This window comes from Stomoxys calcitrans, chromosome 1, assembly GCF_963082655.1.
Source record: "Stomoxys calcitrans chromosome 1, idStoCalc2.1, whole genome shotgun sequence".
NCBI lineage: Eukaryota > Metazoa > Arthropoda > Insecta > Diptera > Muscidae > Stomoxys > Stomoxys calcitrans.
The window spans coordinates 148,270,052-148,296,124 of record NC_081552.1 but is presented as its reverse complement, the minus strand read 5'-3'; the positions used below and the strand labels follow the sequence as shown (position 1 = coordinate 148,296,124).

At 34.4% G+C, this 26,073-nt stretch overlaps 1 protein-coding gene and 1 long non-coding RNA gene across 4 annotated transcripts in view; both read right to left on the bottom strand.

Moving 5' to 3' along the window:
• The window catches only part of LOC106095028 (methylcytosine dioxygenase TET), a 452,175-nt gene that overhangs the window by 51,841 nt on the left and 374,261 nt on the right, over positions 1-26,073 (bottom strand). The gene's annotated exons all lie outside the window — the stretch shown is intronic.
• The window catches only part of LOC131994269 (uncharacterized), a 72,507-nt gene continuing 59,722 nt past the window's right edge, over positions 13,289-26,073 (bottom strand). Inside the window, exons 3-4 of the long non-coding RNA XR_009396586.1 lie at positions 13,462-13,539; positions 13,289-13,373 (exon numbers count right to left, since the gene is read on the bottom strand). This is a non-coding gene — a long non-coding RNA (uncharacterized LOC131994269). The remainder of the gene's footprint in view (positions 13,374-13,461; positions 13,540-26,073) is intronic.

Below are 26,073 nucleotides of genomic sequence, written 5' to 3'. Positions count from 1 at the left end.
ATGTTCATTATAAATTGTTGACCAAATACACCTTACATGCCTGCATAAAAGTGCATGTTCGTGTATATGTTATGGCCAGAAATTTGCATAAATTTATTATGATGCTTATAATTGGGAAATTGGGCAAAAAATTGCCTTATACAATTTATAGAAAATCTTTTACACACTCTCATACATACAAGAACATTTTTTAATAGACTGTTTCAAATATTCGTATATATGTGTAGGGATATATGTGTGTGAGTGCCTCTATCATAACATTATTCACCGTCCACACAATGTTTGGAATTCTTTAAAAATGTATGTTTAGCCTATACAATTTTCAAGAGCTTTCCAACAACACCATGACTTTTTATAGTATTTATATTGATTTTATAAAAACAAACAAACCTAGTCATACCCAAGTTGTGTTCTCTTCTGTGCTTACGTCTAATTTATTATTAGACAAACGTCAATTTGTTTATTATTACAACAACTTTGATTTTTATGGAATTCATTATAAATTCCTATTGTAAATTCAATTTGTTTGATAATAAAAAAAACTGAGTATATACGAAATCCAATTAATTAATAATTAAATTGCAAATTGCAAGAAACACCAACATCAATGTAATGGAGAAAAACAAGACACGATATAACATTCACGCCAACACACGATTTTTTCTTCTCTGAATTGTCTAGCAAATTGATAGACTACGAACAATTTTGAAAGCTTTACCCGGCGTCTAATTTTATGCAACAATTTATACACAAATGACAATGAAGAGAAAAGTGGGTAGTTTTTTTTTCTCAAAATTATATCATTGTCTTAATCAAGAGGTATTTGGATGTTGCGTTTGAGCTTTCCCAAAAATCAGGAAAGATCAATACGAAAGTAAGAGTAACAAGGATAAAAGAAAAGAATTGCTTTGCTAATTGATTTTTGGAGACCACAGTAGAAGTATATGCATAAAATTTCAGCCAAATCGAATATGAATTGGGCCTTTTAGGGGTTCAAAAAGTAAAATAGGGCGATCGGTTTATAGGGAAGCTGTATCAGGCTAAAGAACGATTCAGACCATATTTGATACGTATGTTGGAGGTCATGTAACCATACTTGGCACAGTTGTTGGTAGTCATAACGAAACACGTTATGCAAAATTTCAGCCAAATCGGATAAGAATTGCGCCCTCTAGAGGCTCAAGATCTCAGATCGGGTTATAAGGCAGCTATATCAAAACATGGACCGATATGGCCCATTTACAATCCCAACCGACCTACACAAATAAGAATTATTTGCGCAAAATTTCCAGCGGATAGCTTTACTCCTTCGAAAGTTAGCGTGCTTTCGACAGACAGACGGACGGACATGGCTAGATCGATTAAAAATGTCATGACGATCAAGAATATACATACATTTTGGAAGTTGTATTGATGGCTTCGAACGCTAGACAAGATTATGCTGGTACAAAAAAACCTATAAATATGCAAAAGACTTCTTTATTATTGTCCTTAAGAAAATATTGTAATATACATTACAAATTAATATTGATTTTAATGGCTAATATATTAATTACAAGTTTAAATGCATGTTTATCCTACGTTTTTAGCAAAAATAATGTTAAATATACATACTTTATGGGGTCTAAGACTAGAATATATCGAGTAGTTACAAACAGAATGACGGAATTAGTATACCCCCATCCTATGGTGGAGGGTATAAAAACAAATTATGTTGTTATTATGGAACATTTCTTTAATATGAAACTTGAATATTAGGTTAAGGACCGATTTGTGCCGTACATGGTGCGTAGAGGAAGTCATAACAGAACTTAAGGTGTAACAGACCTTATAGTCAAATCACATTGGTATCTTATTTCGAAGTTGTAAGACATATCTCAGTTTGGTTTATGTACAATCCCAACTGTATTTGAACAGAATCTGAAGTGGACAACTTTTTTCTTTCGGAAGATAGTGTACTTCGTTCGGCCATCACCAACTTGAATCGAAAAAAGGATATACCAGTATATAATTTATAGAGACTTAGGTTACTGGTGTACCGCCCTTCCTTGAGTGGTAGGTATAAACATTTAAAGATGCGTCCTACAATGTGAAGCAAACAAGTTCTAAAGTAATTAAAAAGCAAAGCAAGCATCTGGTATAATAATAATAACAATAACTTCCGTTTTGAATGTAAATGGTATTATGTCGATACATTGAAAGCGAAAGTGCTTTTTGGTTATGAAAATTCAAACAACAAAATTACTTAGAAAAAAATCTTTTATTGGTCTGATTAGCACGAGTCTTTATTTGGTCATACAAATCTAATAATTGAATTGCACCTAAACTCTTTCTTCTTTTGTTGCCGTTCGATTATTCAGAAGCCAAAAAAGTGTTTGCGAAATTAATGCTAAACTATCAATATTTTTGAAGAATATCTCAAAAAAAAAAAAAGAAATCAAAAACCAAAAAAAGATACAAAGAATGTCTCAGAAACTTGGACCCTATACAAGTGTTAACAGATACAACAGTGAATGTGGCCACATGTTTGTAACATTTACCTCCTTCTTGGTCTTCCTCGTTTTTTCTTCGTCAAACAAACATGGAAGAATTATGCACAGTATGTTAACAATGTTAATTATAAATAATTACAGTGCAATGAACTAAAAGTAGGCAGGCGAATTTATTATAAATGTGCGATGAACGTATGTATGTTTGCATTTGTAAGGCGGCATGGTGAAAACACCATTCCCCTCCATAAACATGGCTAGCGCTACAACACCATTTTTCTTAATGTATGCCACAGACAAATGCTGTTTGGTAATATTGTGGGGGAGCAACAAATGCGAAGGAAGAGCAGAGAAAAATAACATAAAAGAATCATAATATATTATAGCAAAAGTTTCATTATTCTTTATATGTATCAACATTTATGGATTAATATTCGCAAGCGAAAAAATGCAAATCTTGACTGATTTACAAAGCACTTTATTTGCTTATTGTTTCAAAGTCAAATATCTATATTAGAAGCATTTTCCAGTATGAAATAATAATTGATTAAAATTTTCCTTTTGTACATCTTGAAAGTAATCGACGTGCAAAATATTGCAATTTACAGGTAAATAAAGTTAAAAAGTGAAATGTAAGTGCTTTTCATATTAACAAATGTGAAATAGTTGGAATTCTATTATAAACATAACTTTAAAAGAAAATGTAGGTACAGATTGTAGAGGCAAGATTATTTTCAAGTTTTTTGCCTGTTGGGGCGAAGATAATTTTAATTTTAAAATTTTCGTTTGTTTCTCTTTCGCCATGGAACACCACACACACCAACCACTATGGGATGCGTTTCGTCATTTGGTTAGAATAACTCATTGGCCATATTAGGTGTAAAGGCTTCAAGAGCCGTACGTTGCTATGTTGTACGAATGTCGTATTTATTGCGAAAATGCCTGCATGATATGAAAAACACATTACCCAAGCTCGATAACACTGTCTTCTAGCTGTTCCTTTCCCAATGCATGTGTTTGTATAATGGCAGATTTTTTGTCTACACATTACACTACTCCCATGGCATACGCATGATTCTGTGCATATTTTGGAAGTTGTATTGATGGCTTCGAACGCTAGACAAGATTATGCTGGTACAAAAAAGCTATAAATATGCAAAAGACTTCTTTATTATTGTCCTTAAGAAAATATTGTAATATACATTACAAATTAATATTGATTTTAATGGCTAATATATTAATTACAAGTTTAAATGCATGTTTATCCTACGTTTTTAGCAAAAATAATGTTAAATATGTACAACATGAATTTCACTGCAGTTTTTGGCTTGGGTTTGTTTATTGTATGCGAAAGTATGGCTCGAGGGATTTGTTTATTCTCCACTACGAGTTTGTTTGTTTATTATAACCACTACAAAAGAGAGAATCTTATATAACAATATTGTATTAAAATGTGTTAATTGTATAATTGGCAGGCAAAACCAATGTCTAAGTAAAGCTTCAATATTACAATATGAATAAAAAGGTTTAAAAGCTTTAGGAATAATAGTTTTTAGTTTCACTTGGTATGCATTATATAAGAAAATACTTATTTCAATTTGTTTTCGAAGTGCTGTCACTTAAAGCAAAAGTTCGCATCATTTATATTAAAGCATGGTTATTGGGTAAGTATTAGCAAAAATAAATCGAATGTCAAAAGGAATAAAAGAAAAAGTATTCTTCTTTTATTTTCTAACCCTTGGAACATTTCACATGATTTGTCCACATATTTTTTTTTAATGTTTTGTAGGTTAAGGTTAGGATGAAAAGAGGGTGCGGATATTAATCTGCCCTATAAGACAGCAATCGGCTTTTTGTGCCCTCTAAATACAAAAAAAGTAACCTCAAACAAGTAAAAGCGTGCTAAGTTCGGCCGGGCCGAATCTTATATACCCTCCACCATGGATCGCATTTGTCGAGTTCTTTTCCTGGCATCTCTTCTTAGGCAAAAAAGGATATAAGAAAAGAGTTGCTCTACTATTAAAACGATATCAAGATATGGTCCGGTTCGGACCACAATTAAATTATATATTGGAGACCTGTGTAAAATTTCAGCCAATTCGTAAAAGAATTGCGCCCATTGGGGCTCACGAAGTAAAATAGAGAGAACGATTTATATAGGATCTTTATCAGGCTATAGACCGATTCAGACCATAATAAACACGTTTGTTGATGGTCATGAGAGGATCCGTCGTACAAAATTTCAGGCATATCGGATAATAATTGCGAACTCTAGGGGTCAAGATCCCAAATCGGTTTATATGGCAGCTATATCGGGTTATGAACCGATTTGAACCTTATTTGACACAGTTGTTGAAAGTAAGAATAAAATACGTAATGCAAAATTTCAGCCAAATCGGATAGGAATTGCGCCCTCTAGAGGCTCAAGAAGTCAAATCCCCAGATCTGTTTATATGACAGCTATATCAGGTTATGGACCGATTTCAACCATACTCGGCACAGTTGTTGGATATCATAACGAAATACTTCGTGCAAAAATTTATTCAAATCGGATAAGAATTGTGCCCTCTAGAGGCTCAAGAAGTCAAGACCCCAGATCGGTTTATATGGCAGCTATATCAGGTTATGGGCCGATTTAAACCATACTAGGCACAGTTGTTGGATACCATAACAAAACACGTCGTGCAAAATTTCATTTCAATCGGATTAGAATTGCGCACTCTAGAGGCTCAAGAAGTCAAGACCCAAGATCGGTTTATATGGCAGCTATATCAGGTTATTAACTTACTTGAACCATACTTGGCACAGTTGTTGGATATCATAACAAAACACGTCGTGCAAAATTTCATTCCAATCGGATAAGAATTGCGCCCGCTAGATTCTCAAGAAGTCAAGACCCGAGATCGGTTTATATGGCAGCTATATCAGGTTATGGACGGATTTGAACCATACTTGGCACAGTTGTTGGATATCATAACGAAACACGTCGTGCAAAATTTCATTCCAATCGGATAAGAATTGCGCACTCTAGAGGCTCAAGAAGTCAAGACCCAAGATCGGTTTATATGGCAGCTATATCAAAACATGGACCGATATGGCCCATTTACAATACCAACCGACCTACACTAATAAGAAGTATTTGTGCAAAATTTCAAGCGGCTAGCTTTACTCCTTCGGAAGTTAGCGTGCTTTCGACAGACAGACGGACGGACGGACGGACGGACGGACATGGCTAGATCGACATAAAATGTCACGACGATCAAGAATATATATACTTTATGGGGTCTCAGACGAATATTTCGAGTAGTTACAAACAGAATGACGAAATTAGTATACCCCCCATCTTATGGTGGAGGGTATAAAAAGAATATCTATGATGTAACAGGATTTTTATTCTAAATAGAAGTTAAAGCCTTAACTTTGCGTCTTAGGGCTGGTCTATGTTCACTTTTTGGTTTGGAAATCAATATTTTTCGCGAAACCAGATTTTGGAGCCCACCGTGGGCTACCATGTCAGGCTATGACGCCGAACGCCTGGGTTCAAAACCTGTCATGTTAACAGTTCTCTACTAAATGAGGTCCTTTGTTAATGAGCTTAACCATTAATAGGACTCCACTCATTGATATGAGTGGAGTCCTAAATGGAAAATAAGAAAAAAATTTCAGTGGTGGTTTTTCCCTCCTAATGCTGGCAACATTTGTAAGGTACAATGCCATGTAAAACTTCCCTTCAAAGAGGTATCGCACTGCGGCACGCCGTTCGGACTCGGCTATAAAAATGAGGCCCCTTATCATTGAGCTTAAACTTGAATCGGACTGCACTCATTGATATGTGAGAAGTTTGCCCCTGTTCCTTAGTGGAATGTTCATGAGCAAATTTTGCATTTGCAGTTAGATTTTGAAGCAAAAAAAAAACAAAAACATGCTGATTTAATTTAATAGACAATTTTAAACAAATAAGAGCGTTCGGCATACCCTCCACCATGGATCGCATATGTGGAGTTCTTTGCGCGGTATCCCTTCTTAGACAAACAAACAAAAATGCATAAGAACTTTATGCTATTGGAACTATATCAAGTTATAGTGTGGAGTAGTTTGGACCATAAATGAATTGAATGCCGAACATTGTATTTAGAAGTCATTGTGTAATATTTCAGTTCATTCGGATACGAATTGCGCCTTGTAGAGGCTCAAGAAGCAAAATCGGGAGATCGGTTTATATGGAAGCTGTATCAAGCTATAGATCGATTCAGACCATATTAGACACGTATGTTGAAAGTCATGGGAGAAGCCGTTGTACATAATTTCTGTCAAATCGGATGAGAATTGCTCCCTCCAGCGGCTCAAGAAGTCAGGATCCAAGAACGGTTTATATGGCAGCTATATCAGGTTATGTGCCGATTTGCGTCATACTTAGCACAGTTATTGGAAGTCATACCAAAACACAACGTGCAAAATTTCAAATCCGACGAGAATTGCCCCCTATAGAGGCTCAAGAAGTCTAGACCGAAAATCGGTTTATATGGCAGCTATATTAAAACATGGTCCGATTTGGCCCATTTACCATCCCAACCGACCTACACTAATAAAAAGTATTTGTGCAAAGTTTGTTTGTTCAAGCGCCTAGCTTCACTCCTAGAAAGTTAGCGTGCTTTCGACAGACAGACGGACGGACGGACATGGCTAGATCGACTTAAAATGACATGACGATCAAGAATATATATAATCAAGAATATAATAATTATAATTAGTATACCCCCATCCTATGGTGGAGGGTATAAAAAAAGTGTTATATTATCATTGAGTTTCTTGTAGTTTTTGAAAAAAGTACTCGCGAAAAATGATTGATTTTCACTTCGAAAAGCGAACATAGTACGAGCTTTTTTTAAAGGAAAATATTTTTTATAGATGGTAACATTTCGTTGAATGTTGGAAATTGACTTTGGGACAAGGACAACGTTGCGCCTAAGTTGAAGCCACAGAAAAGCCTTACAAACAGGGGCATCTTTAAATTTGTTTGCCCTCCACCATGGGATGGCAACATTTGTCTGTCCAGGAAATTTTCGCTTGAAATTTTACACAAATACTTCCTATTAGTGTAGGTCGGTTAGGATGGTAAATGGGACATATCGGTTCATGTTTTGGTATAGCTCTCATATAAACCGATCTCCCGATTATAATTTTCGAGCCGCTTAAAAGCGCAGTTCTTATCCAATTATGTTATTGTTTTCGATGTTATTAAACAGATGTGTCAATATTGTCTCCCATATAAACCCATCTCCCGATTTTACTTTTTATCCGATTTGACTGAAATTTTGCACAATGTCATCTACTATCGGTTTATAACCCGATGAAGCTCCAATAACATAGCAATTCTTATCCATTATGCTTTGCGTGCCAGTAAAGAGATACCGGACAAAGAACTTGACAAATGCGATTTATGGTGGAGGGTGTATAAGGAAAAAAAAAATTAGGTTTATAAATAGGATTGCTCAAAAACAAAAGTTAACCGGATTCTCATCTACACTCAGAAAAAGGCTTATCGTAATGGGTTGATTACATAATACACGTTAGTTCATGATCTTTACTTACGTTTAATTCGTAAGGGGTTAGAAAATTAACGTTGTACAAATAAAACTTACTATTCATGAGTATAGTTGAAACACCTAACAAGTCAGGTGATGTTAGTAATTTTACTAAAACTAATTTCTTTGGAATAAGCATACACTTCACCAAATATGGCTAAAAGCGACGATACCTCTGCCGAAACTCATTACTAAAGGAACTACTCAAAGTAATTTGGAATTTTAATTCAATATACATATGTAACAAAAATGTTTACAATTTGTATTTCTTGAGTTCACAATAACATGCTCGTAAGTATGCATAATTTAATAGCTGTTAGTTAGTGTTGAACTTATAATGAATTAGCTGATTGTGGCATTGTCAACTCCATAAATATATTTTATTACTTCTTTGGGCTCCCCACAAACGCGCGGAATAATGTGGGACCTAATTTTCAGCTTTGAAATAATTAAAAATCATTTTGCTGGTTCGGGACTCGAACCCGGGACCTTTACGTTGAAAAGCAGAATGAAATGCTCTGTGCCACAAAAGTTTCTACACATTCCTTTTTTCCACTGCTGATATCATTGTGTCTATGAATAGAATATGTCAAACCGAAACAAAAAAGCATGACCATCTTTGATGGAAAAGAGTGGGAAAATGTTTTGCTTTTGTGTTTTTAGCAAATATTGATAGAGAAAAATAGTCGAAGACTCAACTAATAGTGAAGTGCATGAATGAGTAAAGCGTCTGCTTTGTAAACGGAAGGAACTTTTGGCTGCGACAAAAGGTAAAGTTTTATTTTATTTAAAATTGCCATGTTTCATACTAAAGTTGTCTTCTTCAATACAGCTGAGCAGTTAATAGCGTGGGGGCGGGGAGACTGGCGGGACTAAATAGGTTATGTGATTATGTTATTAAGATGTGTCCCCCAATCTTCAATTGGATGCTTCGAAGAGTTCGGATATAGCGATTTTTTTTTTTCAATAAATTCGCCTCTCAGTTTCAATGCTCCCTAGTTCACTTAGTTCATATAGCGATCGAACGGATGGATTTCTCCGTTTTGAATATAGAGATGTACTTCTTCTTCTTTGGCTCACAATAACTAACTGCACAAAATTAAACTGCACAAAATTAAAAAAAAGAACCCACACACAACCCCCAATCTGTCAGCATTTGTAACAAATTCTTGCGCTGAAAATATTGACAAATTTCCTCGAGTGAGTTCACACATTTCGCCATAGATAAGGTAGACAGACCACCATTCCGACATGTCTTTTAGAATTCTTCAAACAAAGAAGACGAAGAAAGAAAGAAAAAAAAAAATAATAAGTAACGACGCAACTTCAATTTATAATGTCTATAAAAATCAAAATATCTAAACGCAACTACACGCACACACTCAAGCGTTTGGTATGAGTTCGCGGTAGTGTGTATGCAGCTATACATACATTCATATTTATCACGAAGGTGTGGTATTTCGATACGATTGTCATAATTATTCCAGTGCGGCAGCAGTGGTGATGTTATTATTGTTTTCTCTCAGCGATCGCGAGAAGAAAAAGAAGTAGAGGAAGAAGTACCTAACTGCTATAATCTCAAATTCATGTTTTTTTTATTAAATTCCATAGAGCGTTTGTAAAGTGTTAATATCGGAAGATAAAAACTGGTATAGGGAGTGTGCGCGCGCCCTCTTCTTTCTGATTTCAATTCACTCCAGATGCAAATCGATGACTTTGAATTTAACCCACAAAAAAAAAGAAAGCAATTCGAATAAATTGTGTTCCAATAAGGCCAACCCCCATGAATCATTGGCGTGTGTGCGTTAATCATGAACCGGAATTGAAGATAAGGCCCGCTGCCATACTCTCTCACCACCTACATACATACTAACATGCAAACGAATGCAGCCTTGGTTATTCCTTGGGTTGTTTGGGTGTACATTTATCGAGTGTTGATTAAAACGTTTAATAATTTTGCAAACATCAGCTTCAAAAAAGCTGAAATTGCACCTTTGAAATAAGGAAAAAAACACCAGTGAGTACCTATATCCATAAAATAAAATCAACAAAAAAAAACAGAAATCTCGTTTTGAACACCTGTGCTGTTGTCGCGGATGACAAACTCACGTTGTTGTTGCCGTTTGCTGCCGGTGGTGCGCAGTGAGGGAATGAAGTGTGTTGAGCTGCCTGGGCTGCAATAGAATTTTATGGCCGTTTAATTTCGACTTAAGAAACACAAAACCATCGATCGCCTCAACGCCAGACACATTTATTATAAAGTATAAATCACCTTTTTTTGTCGTATGCGAGAGCAGTTGCCTGATAAATAATCATTTATTTTTAATTTCATTGGGATTTAATTAAAAATAAATAAACAAATGGTATGTATGTATGTGTGTGTATGTATATCGCACGATAACAGAAGCACCAACAGCAACAAAAATAAAAATAAAAACATTAAAATAACGACAATGACAACATTTTGCAACAATGGGCACAACAAACACACTGTGAGCCGGTGAACTGGTACGGGGTGCATTACAAAAAGCGCTCTCAAAGCAAACGAGAGACAGAGACATCTTATCCCCCATCCTCACGTACACTGAAAACAAAAAATTACTATAACTATAAACAAACGTAAATTGACATGTGAACATGTGCATTCTGTGTGGCGACGTGCAAACTGTGAATGTAATTTGGAAGTGTTTTGTTGCATTCTACATCAACAAATATAGCCACAAACAACGTCATCACAATGAAATGAAAAGAAACAGCTAACGAAGGAAGGCCATCCAGAGCGTCGATGTAGCCATACAAACAACAAGCTAAGGCTGTCAGCCTTTACAAGTGGGGGGTCCGTCCACATTGAGTCCATGTCCATGGCAGCAGCAACAAACCACAACAACATCAGCAACAGTTCAACAGACACATACATATTTATGTGTGTTGCTCTTATCCCGGCCTCCCTTTGGCTATGCTGTGCAGTGCTTTGAGTCAAGTGTATCGCCGCAATAGTGCACATGTGCGATTGCATTTCGTTAATCTGTGCTGCATATTTCTAACATGTGTTCGAAAATAATTGTTAAGTAGTAAATGATGAACACCATTCACAAGTCGATCATTTTTAATGAATTTTGGGAAGTCGGCGAGAATTTAATATTAAATGGTATTAATAAAAGTTCGCATTTTAATTTAAACTTTCTCCATCGCCTTTTAATTTAGCTCTAATTAATATCTATTGCACCATGTTGACCATAGTTTGTTATTCATTCATAAGTACATTTGTTAGATTACATTATCCTTACATTTCAATAGGAACTTGACAATATTGAATTTAATTTGTGGACGCACTCTTGCACTAATCATCGAACTGTCACTGTCAATTTATTGAATAAACTCAAAATTTTCGTCATGGTAAAGTACACGAAAGAACAACGTCTGCAAATCAAAAAAAAAAAAAAAAAAATACTACCGTAGTTCAGAGTCGGTGACCGCTAATTTAAGAGCGTTAATCATCTTCAAGTGACGAAGTTAATTTTTGGCTTAATGAGCAAATATTAGTTTTTGGTCAAATTGATCCACATGTGCTTCACGAATCAGCACAAAGTCCACAAAAAATAACTTTTCGGTGCGGTTTGCATGCCGCCGGCGTCATTGGGCCATACTTCTTCATCGACGATACCATGCTCACTGGTTATTTTTTGCCTGAAGTGGAAGATATTAACCTAGACGACATGTGGTTTCGATAAAACGGTGCCACAAGCCATACAGAATACGTTACAATCGATTTATTGTAGAGTAAGTTTGATGAGCAGGTTATCTCAAGGGCCATTCGTTTGGCCGCGTCGTTCATGCGATTCGACGCCTTTAGACTATTTGCTTTGGGGCTATGTCAAGTCGTTGCTCTACGCCAAGATAAATTCATTTACAGCTAGGAGCAGTTGGTCAACAACAAAAAAACCGAGGACACGATCTGTCAAAATCAGTGTTTGGTGCAACTCTGATTTTGAGTATGTACTAGTTCGCGCAATCTTTCGTTGTTTATGTATGTTATGGCCATTGGCGTAGCTAGACATTTTTCCTGGGGGGTGCTACAAAAAACAAGTAAAAAAGCATTAAGCTCGGCCGGGCCACCTCGGGTATATTTGTATAAACATCATTTCGTTGAAATCCGGTACGAATTGGACCCAACTTGCCACAAATCGATCTTAAAATATGTGGCAGCTATATCCATATGTGATCTGATCAGCATCGTATTCGGGAAGGATAATTAGAGGTTTAACACAACACAATGTACTTAATTTTAGCAAAATCGGGTAAAAATTCCCCATTTGTGGGTGAAAGACCTTCAATCGGGATCGATCTTTATGGGGGCTATACCAAAAATAGTTCGGCCTAAACCTTACTCAACTTTGACACCTAACACACCTGACTGTGTTAAATTTCACTGAAATCGGGCAATAAATACCGCTTGTCATTGTCAAAATTTTAGCCTAATAAGGTAATAAATTTAGATTTTATGGACCTTAGACCTTAAATCAGTAGATCGGTCTATGTGGGGGCTATATTAAGATATAGACCTATTTGGACCATATACGGCGCAGATGTCGGGGATCTAAACACACATCATTGTGCCAAATTCTAACCAAATCGGGGAACTAATAGAGCCTTTACGATTTTAAATAGTAAAAATATAATAAAATGCCATATCCATCTGTCGCATATCCTCCCTATATCGGTTACCTTTTTTTATAATCAAGATAGAGATCGCATTTTTCATCCAATCAATTTCCACATATTACTGTTATAGCCCAAATACAAATGGATTGGCAAAAATCGGTTCGGATTTAGATATAGCTCTCATGTATATATATGCTCGATTTTCACTTATAATGATGTTTGGTATAATTTTCAAGCGATTTGCACGAAATTCGGTATTTCATCTAAATCGGTACACATAATCTGTGTTTTATTTATTGTGGCTTTTATCTATAATATAAACGTTTTTAAAATAAAGCTTAATTATGCCTATGGAAACAAACCTCCAGTAAATATGGTAGCTTCTGAATTTGTCACACTGCCCACTGCTTTGCAAATGAAGTACGCGAACGACTTTCGCAAACAAATAGTTTTCCTTAACGGTTTATTTTTCTCTTTATTATGTTTGCCGGTTAGTTTATTATATAGTATATTATTATATAGTTATAGTATTATAGTTTATTTTTAGAATCGGATGGTTTAAAATACAGGGGCAATAGGTAACAGTAGTTAACACTAACAAAAATTCTGGGGTCGGCTACAGATTCGCTTGTGGGTGCTTAAAAAATAAAAAGAAGCGCAAATCACATTTTTGATATTACTTTACTATTTACTATCAACACTGTCGGTCAATCAGAAACTCTTACCTATATGGCATCCATTTCCGATATATAATATAAATCCTGGCGAGAACGTCAGTTGTTGTTACCAAAGCAGAGCGCTGACTATAAAAAGATTTAAAGTAAAACTTTTGTTATCATGATTAAAATTGTGAAATAATTATGGAGGCGCTATAGCAAATGAAAATTTGCCCATGAGCATTCCATTGAGTAACTGGGGCAAACTTCTCACAAATCATTGAATACTGTCCGATTCAATTTTAAGCTCAATGATGAGGGACTGAGGGTCTGAACGGCGTGAAACATTGCGACACCTCTTTGGAAAAAAGTTTTTTATATGACTTCAACACCCAGAGAAAAGTTGTTACCAAACGTGCTCATATCAGTAACATACGGTATTGATAGTTAAAAAACATCGTATGGTACAAAAACAATACCGGATGGTATGGATGAAACATAAAATGATTAATACCGTTTGGTACTAGCCTTATTACCGAACTGGTATTGGTTTTAATACCAATCTGTTATTGGTTTTAGCACCAGACCGTTATTGCTTTTAGTACCAAACCGTTATTGATTATTCCACTCCCTAATGAACCAAAAAAAAAAAAAAAAAAACATTGAAAATGATTTTAATCTAATTTTATTTCGATTATTTATGTGAATAATTACAAAAAGTAATGTTACACCATGACCAACCTGAATTCTTTGTACTAAGCAATTGATTTCATATCCATTGATTCCCAGAAGTGGTTTTCATATGAATTCACAACACAGCATCTTTTACCACAAAAGAAACTATCATGTTTTTGATGTAGAATGTCCTTATAATTTGTACTATTTCCATTTTCACGGCTTTCGAGTATTTGAGTAGGTTTTTCGCACTCAGATTGTATTGGGTTGCCCAAAAAGTAATTGCGGATTTTTCATATAGTCGGCGTTGAAAAATTTTTTCACAGCTTGTGACTCTGTAATTGCATTCTTTCATCTGTCAGTTATCAGCTGTTACTTTTAGCTTGCTTTAAAAAAAAGTGTAAAAAAAGTATATTTGATTAAAGTTCATTCTAAGTTTTATTAAAAATGCATTTACTTTCTTTTAAAAAATCCGCAATTACTTTTTGGGCAACCCAATATTAATATATTTTATTTATTTGTTTAACAAACATTTTATAAAGGTGTCAATATTTTAAGTACTAAGCTCAACAACACTTCTAGCGCGAAGACAAGAATACAAATGTGACGCCGTCAATTTTTAATAGCCTCCTCTCTCTGGTATTGAATTTAATATTTAAAAGTGAATTACTTGTGGTGGGAGAGTTAAACTTTTTTCTGATTTAAGTGATGAACAAGTTAAAAAAAGACATCTGGACAAATCTGGCCAAAATTGGGGTAAAAGTATTGTTTTTATACCCAAAAAAATTAATAAAAGGTGATTCAATTTATATGGGAGCTATGCGAAGCTTTTAAACTAGTTAACCCATATTGAATCCACGTTATTATTTAAAAAAATTCAAAATCCTAAATGTCATCAAAATCGGCCGGAAAATAAGAATTTTGTGGAACAAAAACTAAAACAAGGTAGTTTTTAAGGTACTAAAAACCTTTGACAAATGTCTGTTTTGGCAGATCTTGGCAGGTAGTTTTATAAAAAAAAGTGAAAGTACACATGCTGAAATAAAAGCCGGTAAAAAATCTCTTTGTACTTTTATGTACTTTTTTAGTTTATCTCCATTCTGTTGTGGCATTTTTTAAAAACAAGTAAAAATATTTATTTGAAAAAAAAGGTTGTCAACTTTATGTAGATGTTTCTAAAAGCTCTTGAAAGTACCTTTAATTTCAGGTATGTCCTTGTTATATAACTGGTTTAAAAGTGTGTAATTTATCAAAGCAAATTAGAACAAATATTCCAACGTGTAAAAGGCTGAGAATTTTATTAAAATTTTCGATAAAAACTTTTGTTTCTCTGCTTTTTGGAGTGTTTTCTATTGGAATAAATCAAAAATATGTCGAAACTCCATTTTTACTTTTGGCCAAAAAAATGGGTCAATGGAACCATAGTGGAATGGTAGCCATAATGGTTTCAAGGGTTGATAATATAATTTTGTATGCCATTTTCCTCACTATAAGCAGAGTGCTACTACTATACCGACGTTTGGAAAAAAAAAACCTTTCGCTTAATGGAAAATTTTTTTCTACCGTGATTCTCAAGAGTCGTACGTGAGTAAAATGTTTGCTTCGTGAGCGTAAGTGAAAAATCACCCACGTGCACATCTCTATTTAGAAGCATCTCAGATGTGTGTCAAAATCCAGTGGATGTCATGTTGCTCTCGTTATTTTCTATACAACATTGAATATCTGTTCTTGTATCGTATTACTTGCAAACATATTACTATGGTACAGCAATGCATGCCAACACATATGCCTGCCCACACCGGTAACGGGTTGTTCGATAATTGTTACCTTATTACTATTTTGACAACTTCCTTGCCCCACGTCCACTTAACGTAAACACCATGCTCAGAGACACATCGATTGAGTTTTCAATATTCATATCTAACATCTCAACTGTAAGTGCTTATATAATTACCCTTTTGGTAGGATGTTATTTCACTTATAAGTGGGCATGCCCCCTGTCATGCGTGTGCAGTTTGTTACTTTGCAATTCATTTCAGTTTAGTATGAATTTTTCTGTTTTCGAATTGTGTTCTGTTTATGTTTTATGCTAGTATGAGTGAGCGAGTGAATTTGTGTATGAGCTGTGTGTGTGTGTAGTCTATTTATGCGGATATTGAACCCTGAGTGTAGCGTTAATTGACCTCGTGCTGAATACAAAAAAAAAAAAACGAAAACAACAACAGCATCTAGGCATACTAAATAAGAATAAATAAAAAAGAGAACCGTTTCGACAAATGTATAAATTAATAAAGCATGCACTAAAATGTAAATTAAGAAGGCATTTTATTTTTATTTTAATTTTGTAACGCAGGAGAAGATTGGAACATCATCATTAATAGATTTAAATTATTTAACTAAATTAAATAACTAGGTTATGCTTAAAAGCGCATCTAGCGAATCTACAGTACATCCAGCCACATATGAACTTCATGTATACTTACCTAATTCAATAACGGTAAATCATAATTTCAATTGTCATACTCAGGCCATTTGCCTAAAAGCTGGCTGTGAATTTATTCACTAAGTATCTGTATTGTTGAATGCCTGGCGGACATCTCCGCCATACGAGGCAGTTGTTAGGGCAACAAGAACAGATTCATCGAAAGCGAATGAAACAACGAGAGAACACGTTATCTCTTCAAATAAATCTTTAATTAAAATTATAAAGTGAAATTTGTGTATTCGTGTACTCAATTTAAATTTTAATTAGTTTTTATTAGACACAGAACTTTGCACAAACAAATGGTTGCTCATAGGTACACAGTTTCCAAAAATGTGGGAAAAGTTGAACATCGATATACTCTCGCATCTACAATCAACTTTATAAAACATATACAAGTACACAGCAAAGAATGTCATTGGACCCGTCGTATAGATCTATTGGCAGATGAAACCAAAAACTGAAAGGTGCAAATAATAATTTAAGGGAAATAAGTCATAGTGGTATGAACACACACACACACACACACGCACACAAAGTAACAAACAGTATGATTTTGTGGTCAGGTTTAAAACACGTTTGTTCTTGTGCTTTCGCGCAAAGTGAGAGTGGTCAAATTCTAAGGAATGACAATAAATAAGGCACGGTTTGTAAAAACTGGGTACTCTTTACGTTAGGTTAGGTTGAACAGAGGGTGCGGATATAAATGCGCCCATGCCACTATATACACGAAGTAACCTCGATTAAATCTAAAACAGGAAATCAGTGCTACTTTCAAAATCCCTAGCTGGCTCATATCTGCTGCAAGCCGCGCAATGACATAGGAAATACTCCAAACACTAGAATCACTTTCCACATCCATTAAGCCAGGTCTATATATGTTTGGGGTTAAAATACACATCAAAGGTTTTATTTGATCTCCAAAGGACGAAACAAACTGTAAAAGTCTTTTTGAATTGGACAAAGCGGTCTTTTTATGGCCTTAAATTTTCTGAAAATCATTTCTTGTTTAGAAATAGCTGGCATACATTTGCATAGTCCCATTTTGCAAATAGACAATTATAACTCCGACTGAATTTGAACTATTGGATTTCTAGCTTATTGATGTTTTTAAAGTTAACCTTTCGTATAAAAAGCACAACTTATTATTATAGAAGCATTTGTAGAGCGTTTAACAACTTAAAGCGTAGTGAGCTAATGAATTTTGTTGAATATTCATAAAAAATCAATTTTTTTTTAAGAGCAAGAGATGGCATAGTTTTTAATGCAAAAAATCATGCCAGTGCCGAATTTTGTCAACTAAACACCGATACTTAACTGATATGTGTTACCTTAATGCGCACATGCTTTTAATTATGATTTTTCTATGTTTATTGGCATAAGTGCCTCAATTTAAGTTTTCTACAGTAAAATGCTATTGAATTCAACTAAACAAAACCCTTCCTCCCCAAAATGTGACCCATAAAAACTTCTTACCGTTTGGATGACTGAGAATCACTTATATATAAAAATAAAATCGATACCACAGCATCAGCCGTCGCACAGTGGCGCGGACAGAGGAAACATTTTCATGTGCGCCTACGAAATTTTGAAAGAACCTTTGTTAAGTAAAACTTTCCAACTATTTCAAAAATGGTCCGTATAAAAATGTCACATTTTTAGTTTAGGAGGTAGAAGTTGAACAATTTTTGATTTTGAAAAAAAAAACACAATTTTTAGGTAATTTGGTCCGATTTCAAGTGTGCAAAATACTAAATTTCTCATGAATATTCCATTAAGGGGAAGGGGATTCTTCCCTCATATCAGTGACTGCAGTCCGATTAAAGTTTAAACTCAATGATAAGGGGCCTCCTTTTTATGCTGAATCGGAACTGCGTGCCGCATAGCGGACATGCTTACCTCTGCGCCAAGTGCAATATCTCGAAAACTAGATAAGGGATTGTAATTTTTTTAAATTTTCAATTGTTGGATATAAAAAAGTAAAAGCGTACTTCGGCCGGGTCGAATTTTAAATAACCTCCACCATGGAGCGCACTTGTCAAGTTCTTTGATCGGGAGATCGGTTTATATGGCATTTGTACCAGGTTATGGACTGATTTAGACCATACTTGCCACAGTTGTTGTTAGTATATCCCCAGTGGAGGGTATAACAATTATAAAGATTTCTTCGAGCTTCTCTGGATAAATCACTATTTTAAAAATTAAAAATTTTTTCACTATTTTTCAACTTTGATGGAAAATAAAAAAAGGGACCTTTTATACCCTCGCCATATTTTCAAAATACGCTATTTGATTGCCCCATAACGAAATTCAAAAAAGTTTAACTGCCCGTTTTTGCACCATTTTCATATAAAGGAAAAACACGGATAAAAGACATGGTTCAAGAATTGTATGGAGGACATATCCCACAGTCGAAAAATCCTTGGAAAAATTCCATAATATTTGAACAGCTAAGGATATCTACACGAAACTTGATATAGTGAATGTGGAGATGGTTTCCAATAATTATGCAAAATTTGGAGACCGTTGTAGGGCCAGGCACTGACATGGGGCATGAATGTTGGTCACATCGAGCATTCCAAAATTTGGAATGCTGCCAAATAGACATTTATAGGCCGATCATCATGATTCTGTTTGCAAAAGATAGAGCTGGTAAAAAAACATGCCCTCATGTCTGTAATATCTGTAACGGTTTATGAGTTTCTTTGCCAATTGCAAATCTAATAAAAAAATTGATAGTGATTGTTCTTTCCTACTAAAAGATATATGCTTTACAACTTAAAATTTGCAAAAAACCAAATAACGTTTTTTGATGAAAATTTTACAGAAAATTAAAAAAAATATATAGTTTTCTTTATGTTTTGGATTATAGTTTCAAAATATTTAAGAAAAAATAAAGAATCTAAAATTGAAAAAAAAATATTTTTTCTACAAATTTTGACTTTGATAAGCCATAACATAGCAGCCTATTCAAATATATACAACCCTGTTCCGGTTTTCAAAAACGATAAACGAAAGATTTTATCTGCCTTATATCTACCAAATTTTGGAAATCTATGTTAGAATGCATACTCCAACCAATTTTCTATATAGTAAAGGGAACAATTATTTTTCGTTTTGCAAAACCGGAACAGTCATATCATAGTCTGAACACTTTTCTCTCATATGCCTTTATGATTTTTGCAGCGAAAAACTCAAATAGCGCCACTGTGCATTGCCGCTGACATCGCAGCCACACAAACAAGGAAAAACGTGACAAAAGTTAATTTCAAAGTTTTTCCCATCACCATTGAGAACGTCGTCAACATGATGAAAACCAAAACAACACTACGACGAGTATAAAGAATATCTATGTTTCCATTTTTTTTCGTCGCAGAAATATGACGCATATTTATCTAGTTTGATGTATTTCTAAAGTTAGCTTTTTTCTTTAATTTGTTTAGATTTTCCAGCAAAATCGTATTTCAGGTTTGGAAATCAATACGCGACACTTAGACACTCTGCGTTTAATGATTCAACTCTACAGTACGGAAATGAGTAGAGATGGGCGATGTGTGAATAGGTATTTACCCGGTAAATTGGGTAAATACCCGGGTATTTACTTACTTATACCCAAAAGCTGGGTATTTATAATTTTGCAGATATCTTGGGCATAAAAACATTTTTCAAAAATTTTTTAATGATTTCGTATTCTTTGTATATAAACCTGATCTCATAAAATCGGATATTAGTTATATATAGCCGCTATATAGACCGATCTCCAGACTTAAAGTCTTGAGGCAATAAATAGGTAATTTCTCATCCGATTTGATGAAATTTGGCACAGTGGGTTCTGGTAGACCCATACCCATTCCTGTCAAATGTGGTACAGATCAGACCATATTTGAATATAGCTGCCATATATACCGATCTCCCGATATTGTGTAATGAGTCTATAAAAGGAGCATTTTTCATCCTATTTCGATGAAATTTGGCACAACAAGTTCCGGTACCCCCTAAACATATCGGACCATATTTGGATATAGCTGACATATCCGATCTCCAAAAATAGGGTATTAAGTCCATAAAACAAGCATATATCATCCGATTTTGATGAAATTTGAAACATATATATATACACTTGCGTCAATTCTTGGGGCGCGTTGCCCAACCCAAAATTATACCCCAAAAGGACATGTATACCAAACGGGACAAAATGGAATGAAAGGTATTTGAGAGTTTATATGAATACAAATTATTTTCCCAAATCCCCAAATTTTTTTGTAATTGTAATTTTTTGGCGGTTTTTGAGGGTGAGGCGGCCACCCGGCACTTGAGGTAAAAATTTTATATCAAGTTCGTACTCTGCTCTGAAATACTTTTCATTTAAAACCTTTCATTGATAATGAAATCGGTAAACATGTCAGATTGGGTGGGTTTAATGGTTGTGGGTTCCGGTCTACGGTTATTTGACCAATTTTGTGTTTTTGGGTTACCATAATGGGGCATACTAAATTTCGCTTAAATCGATGCACCCAACTCTGAGGCGTTTTTGAAAATTGGGGTAAGGGGGCCCTCTGCCCCACTCGCGGATATCATAAAATGCGGTACGCTATATGCATCGGGAGGTCATCCTCCACCATCCAGCAGGTTTTGAGTCTATAGGTAACAAACAAACAAACAGAGGGCAAAACTTTAATTTTTGTATAATAAATAGATGTTTCAAGGTCTCTGTTTATTTTTTCTCTTTCTCTCTCTCTCTTTTCTATAAATTCGTGTGGATTTAGAAAAACTTTTGTCAACTTCCATAATTGAATATAAAATTTTGAGAAAATTAATCGATTATAATTTAAATTCTACTTCCTACTTCGCTTTCACTGTATGAAAATCCGTTTGTGATTTTCCATGTCTAGACATGTTGAATCGTAAGGCATGGAATTATTGTGAAAAAAGACCACCTGCATTTCTCGAATACAATGTCCTAGCATGGGAGATGCAATGATTAAAACAAAAAAAAAACAACAGTACAAATGTTGGAAATCTTCTTTTTTGCAATACACTTTAAATAATTAGCCAAAGTAGAAGACAGCCAAAGAAAGAAAACAAACCTATATAAGCAATGCGACGAAGAACATACGGAAAAAGAAGAGGCGGCAGTATGGAAGGAGAAGGAGCAATCTACAGGGTACGATTCTCTCAAATCCAAAAGAAAATGTTGATTATTCGAAATGGATATGAGAATCACTCGTCGAATATGGGTAACTTCTTCAAATACGAATGCGGCACAGAAACGAGGACAATATTGTTTATTGGCTGATTGGCACATTGGGGGGCAAGATGATATATGGGCCGTTATTTTAAAGAATATAATTAAAATAACCATACGAACATTAAAACTGGCATTTATATATCTAAAGGTAATAATAAGAAAATAAATTAATTTAATTAACAAAAAGGCTTTAATTAAATTAAGTGTTATTAACGCAAATGATGGCAAACGAAGGAACAAACGAAGTGATATAATACAAAATTTACAAAGCGTAGTTTAACATGTAAATTGATATTTCTAACAATAAATATCGATAGTATCGAAACTGTCGATAATTTCCTATCACCTATATTTGAAACGTAATTGAGAAGTAAAAATCAGGAGATTGGTTTTTACAATAGAAATCATGAGAGAAATCATTGTACAAAATGTCGGCCTAGTCGCCCTTTATAGGCTTAAGAAGTAATAACGGGAGATTTTTATGGGACGATTCGAACTGTACTTGAAATACACGACAAGAAGAACAATCGAAAAATGAATGATTGGGGTACATTCAGGATCGAATCGCTAATATGTTGATCAATTTTGCAAACAGTTGAAATTTGCCGATAGCATCGATAGGAAAAATATCAATAGATATTCAGCCATAAACTAAAATATCGATAGTGCAAACGATATTTGGCAAGCTCTAAGTGTAAGTCGGTTGGAATAACTGTTGTATAGGCCTTATAAACTGATTTGGATTTGAAAGCAATTTTGCACATGGTTTTTGGTTATATCTTCCAACATTCACAACCAGTTGGCCCATGTTGTTTTTAACCTGATATAGCTCCCATATAAACCGATCTCCCTGTCTGTTATCTTTAGCTCCAGGACGGTGCAATAATGATCGGGTTTGGCTGATATTTTTCGCATGATGCTTTGCTATGACTTTAAACATCCAAATACCGATTTCCAATTTGACGTCTCAAGTTCCTAGAGAGCTCAATTTTTTGCCTATTAAACCAAAAACCACGGCAAGTATGTGTCTAATCGGTTTATACATAAAAATTTTTCAAAAAACTTGACTAAGCGATCCATAGAGGAGTTAATCAAAGATTTGACCAGGCCGAACTTTTTTTTTTTGTTTGTTAGTAAAAACTGAATATTGTCATTGGTTTTGTTTTTGTTTGTTAATAAAAACTGAATTTTGTCATTGTTTTTTTTTTTTTTTTGAGAATCCCGATTAATCTCGATATAACATTGATTTTCCGAAATATGACTAGACGTTGGAACATTTCCGGCGGATACGATACCATTTGGGTGCGGGTACGATACCAAACTTGAACCAACGTAGGGGCATAAAATGGAAAACTATTAAGAATTTTGTGAGTACCATGGAATCCATGACACAAATCTCTTTACTAAACTTTTCGGATTTAAAGCGCACAACAAGTCGATTTCTGGCTTAGATGTATGTTCATAGTGGCATGGTGGGGATTAGAATTTTGTCTTAAATATTAGATACATAATATAGATAAGACAAAAATTCAACTGCAAGATTTTGCAACATGTTTAATTGGCAAAACAAAAAAGGAACACTTTGTCATATTTTTATATGACCGCATATCATAATGTATATTTAATATCTTCACAATAAAATGAAAACTGGTTAGCCATGGCCTCCCCTACAATTTCATTTAACACCTTATATCCCATTTCAACAGTTGCGTAATTTTGTTTCTTTTTTTTTTGTGAAATTATTGCCAAGGAGATCATTGAACTTTTGACGAATTACTGAGGAATTCCGTATGAAAATAATAATGAAGACAACAAAATAAAAGTCCAAAAATACTATATAAATAATACATGAAATGAAGATTGTACGTATGTACGTATTCATGTGTGTATTTAGGCAAACATGTTTAACTCAAGACTCGAATTAGATGATGAATCACGATGTGATTTGGCTTTTGAATGAGACTGAGTTGAGCAGCTGCTGCTGCTGTTGTTGCTGTTGCGATAACCGCATGGCTGAGTGAAAACATCGTTAACATAATTTGTCTTAATTAAGCATTTTGTTGTCTTATGTGTTAACCTATTTATTTATTATTCTGTTTTGTTTGTTGTTGTTTCAGTTGTTGCTAAAATGTCAATGGCTTACCCGTAATTTTGAATAACTTCAAAAAGATTTCTTCAAGCATAGTTGAAATTATTCAAATGCATTGTTTTGAGTCAAGGTGTTAGGACGGACTTACCTAAAACGAAAGAAATAAAAAATAGCAATTAATATTTATATATATATATATATATATATATATATATATATATATATATATATATATATATATATATATATATATATATATATATATATATATATATATATATATATATATATATATATATATATATATATATATATTATATAAAGTATATTTATAAATAGCCAAAACAAATTTAGCTATATATGTTCTTAAGCAAGTTTGTTACGGTTTTATTTGAACATGGCCGTTCCCTTTTCAATTTCCATCATGCTTGGGTCTGTTTGAACTTGTTTCGTTCCGTCTACGCTAAAATTCTTTCGAAGCCTCATTCATACATTCGAAGGGAAATGACAGGTAAATCGACAGTGTTTCTTCAACTTTGCATTTTAGCTTAATCATGGGAACATGAGAGAAATAGAGAACGGGCATGAAATTAAAGATTTCACAATGAATTTTTAAATTTTTAGGGATGCATTCATTCAACGCCGACAACATGCACAAATTCCTTAATATGGGTCCCAAGAACTTCAAGCATGAATTTGGTAGTTCACACAGACAAACGAACGCATTGTTGAACTTTACTTTCGGATAAAATAGTAACCATAAAATGACGGCCGAAGGTATATCAAAAAAGCCAGTGGTATTTTATGATTTAAAAAAAATATTATGCAATAATTGCTGTGTGTGATGCTTCATTATGGTTTGCGTCCTAATCCAATCTCAATTAAAATGAACTTAAACCCCATGAAATGTTTTGGGACCAGCAATGTCCATTTAAAATAAAGCTCGTGAAAAAATGGCTTCTTGTAACCAAAATCCATTAGCTTCGATTATATCCCAGTAAAAACTTGGTAAGTACATGTCATTATTTTTGGCATGTAAAATAATGAATAACTCATTATCCATAGATTTCCTAGCTGCTAAAATATAACGAGTTATCAACAGAAATACCATCTGTGTTACCAGTAATACAAATTTCATTACATACAACATTCGATGCAGCTCAAGAATAAGCACTTATTTGTAATAATAGAAAAAAGTCATTAGTCTAAGTGGTTATTTTCAAGCAACGTTCAACTAAGAGAATATGTCATTATTTTTTGAATGCTTGTGCGGAAGAAATTTCCTCCTAGGACATCGCCATTTAAAAGTAAATAGAAACGATGGGATGTCTATTGAAAAGTCAGTTATGAATATCGCAGCGATGGATTATAATCCCAAATTGTCCTTGAAAAGGTCGTGCAATTGCAATTCTTTTTAAAAAAAATTAGGGACACTATTAATTGGAAGAAACCCTAGGTAACATCTACACCTACAACTGGAAACGATCTTTCGATATTCTCGAAAAATATATTAAATAGACAGTTTTTTCTTTTTATTAATGCAAAAATAATGTAAGCCCACGAAAATTTCATTAAGGGATGCTTCTCCTATATCAATGAGTGCTGTTCGAGTTCGACCGGCGTGTCGAGAAGTTTACACGGCTGATTACCTACATAATTACCCCTTAAGTGTCGCTAGTACTAGGAGGGGATAACCACCGCTGAAATGTTTTTCTGATGTTTTCGCCAGAATTCGATCCCACGCGTTTGGTGTCATTCTAAGCTCTGCGCTACCGTGGCCTCCAATCATCTAGACAGACACATGTGTATGAAAAAAAAAATGCAATGCATATAACAGTAGGTTTGTTTTATTAACCCAAAAAGCTTATTTTGTATGGAGAAAAATGCTTGCTTGCCATATGTCCGTCTATTTTTTGCCGCTTATAGATGGTAAGCGTATAAATAGAAAACATATGGTGTCGTCATTCAATTTGAATGACAATGAGTAAAAGCGGAAGAACGCAACATATTTAATCCGCGATTGGAATAAACTTAACCAAAGAATTAAGAGTTTCATATGGGACTTTCTTGTCGCTGGAGTCTGACACTAGGGTCAGCTGTTTTCTGGTTCCCATATGAAATGTATGTAATAAAAGCGTGCACAGTTACAACACATTGCACCAGTTTCGTCGTTCTTCAACATTCAGT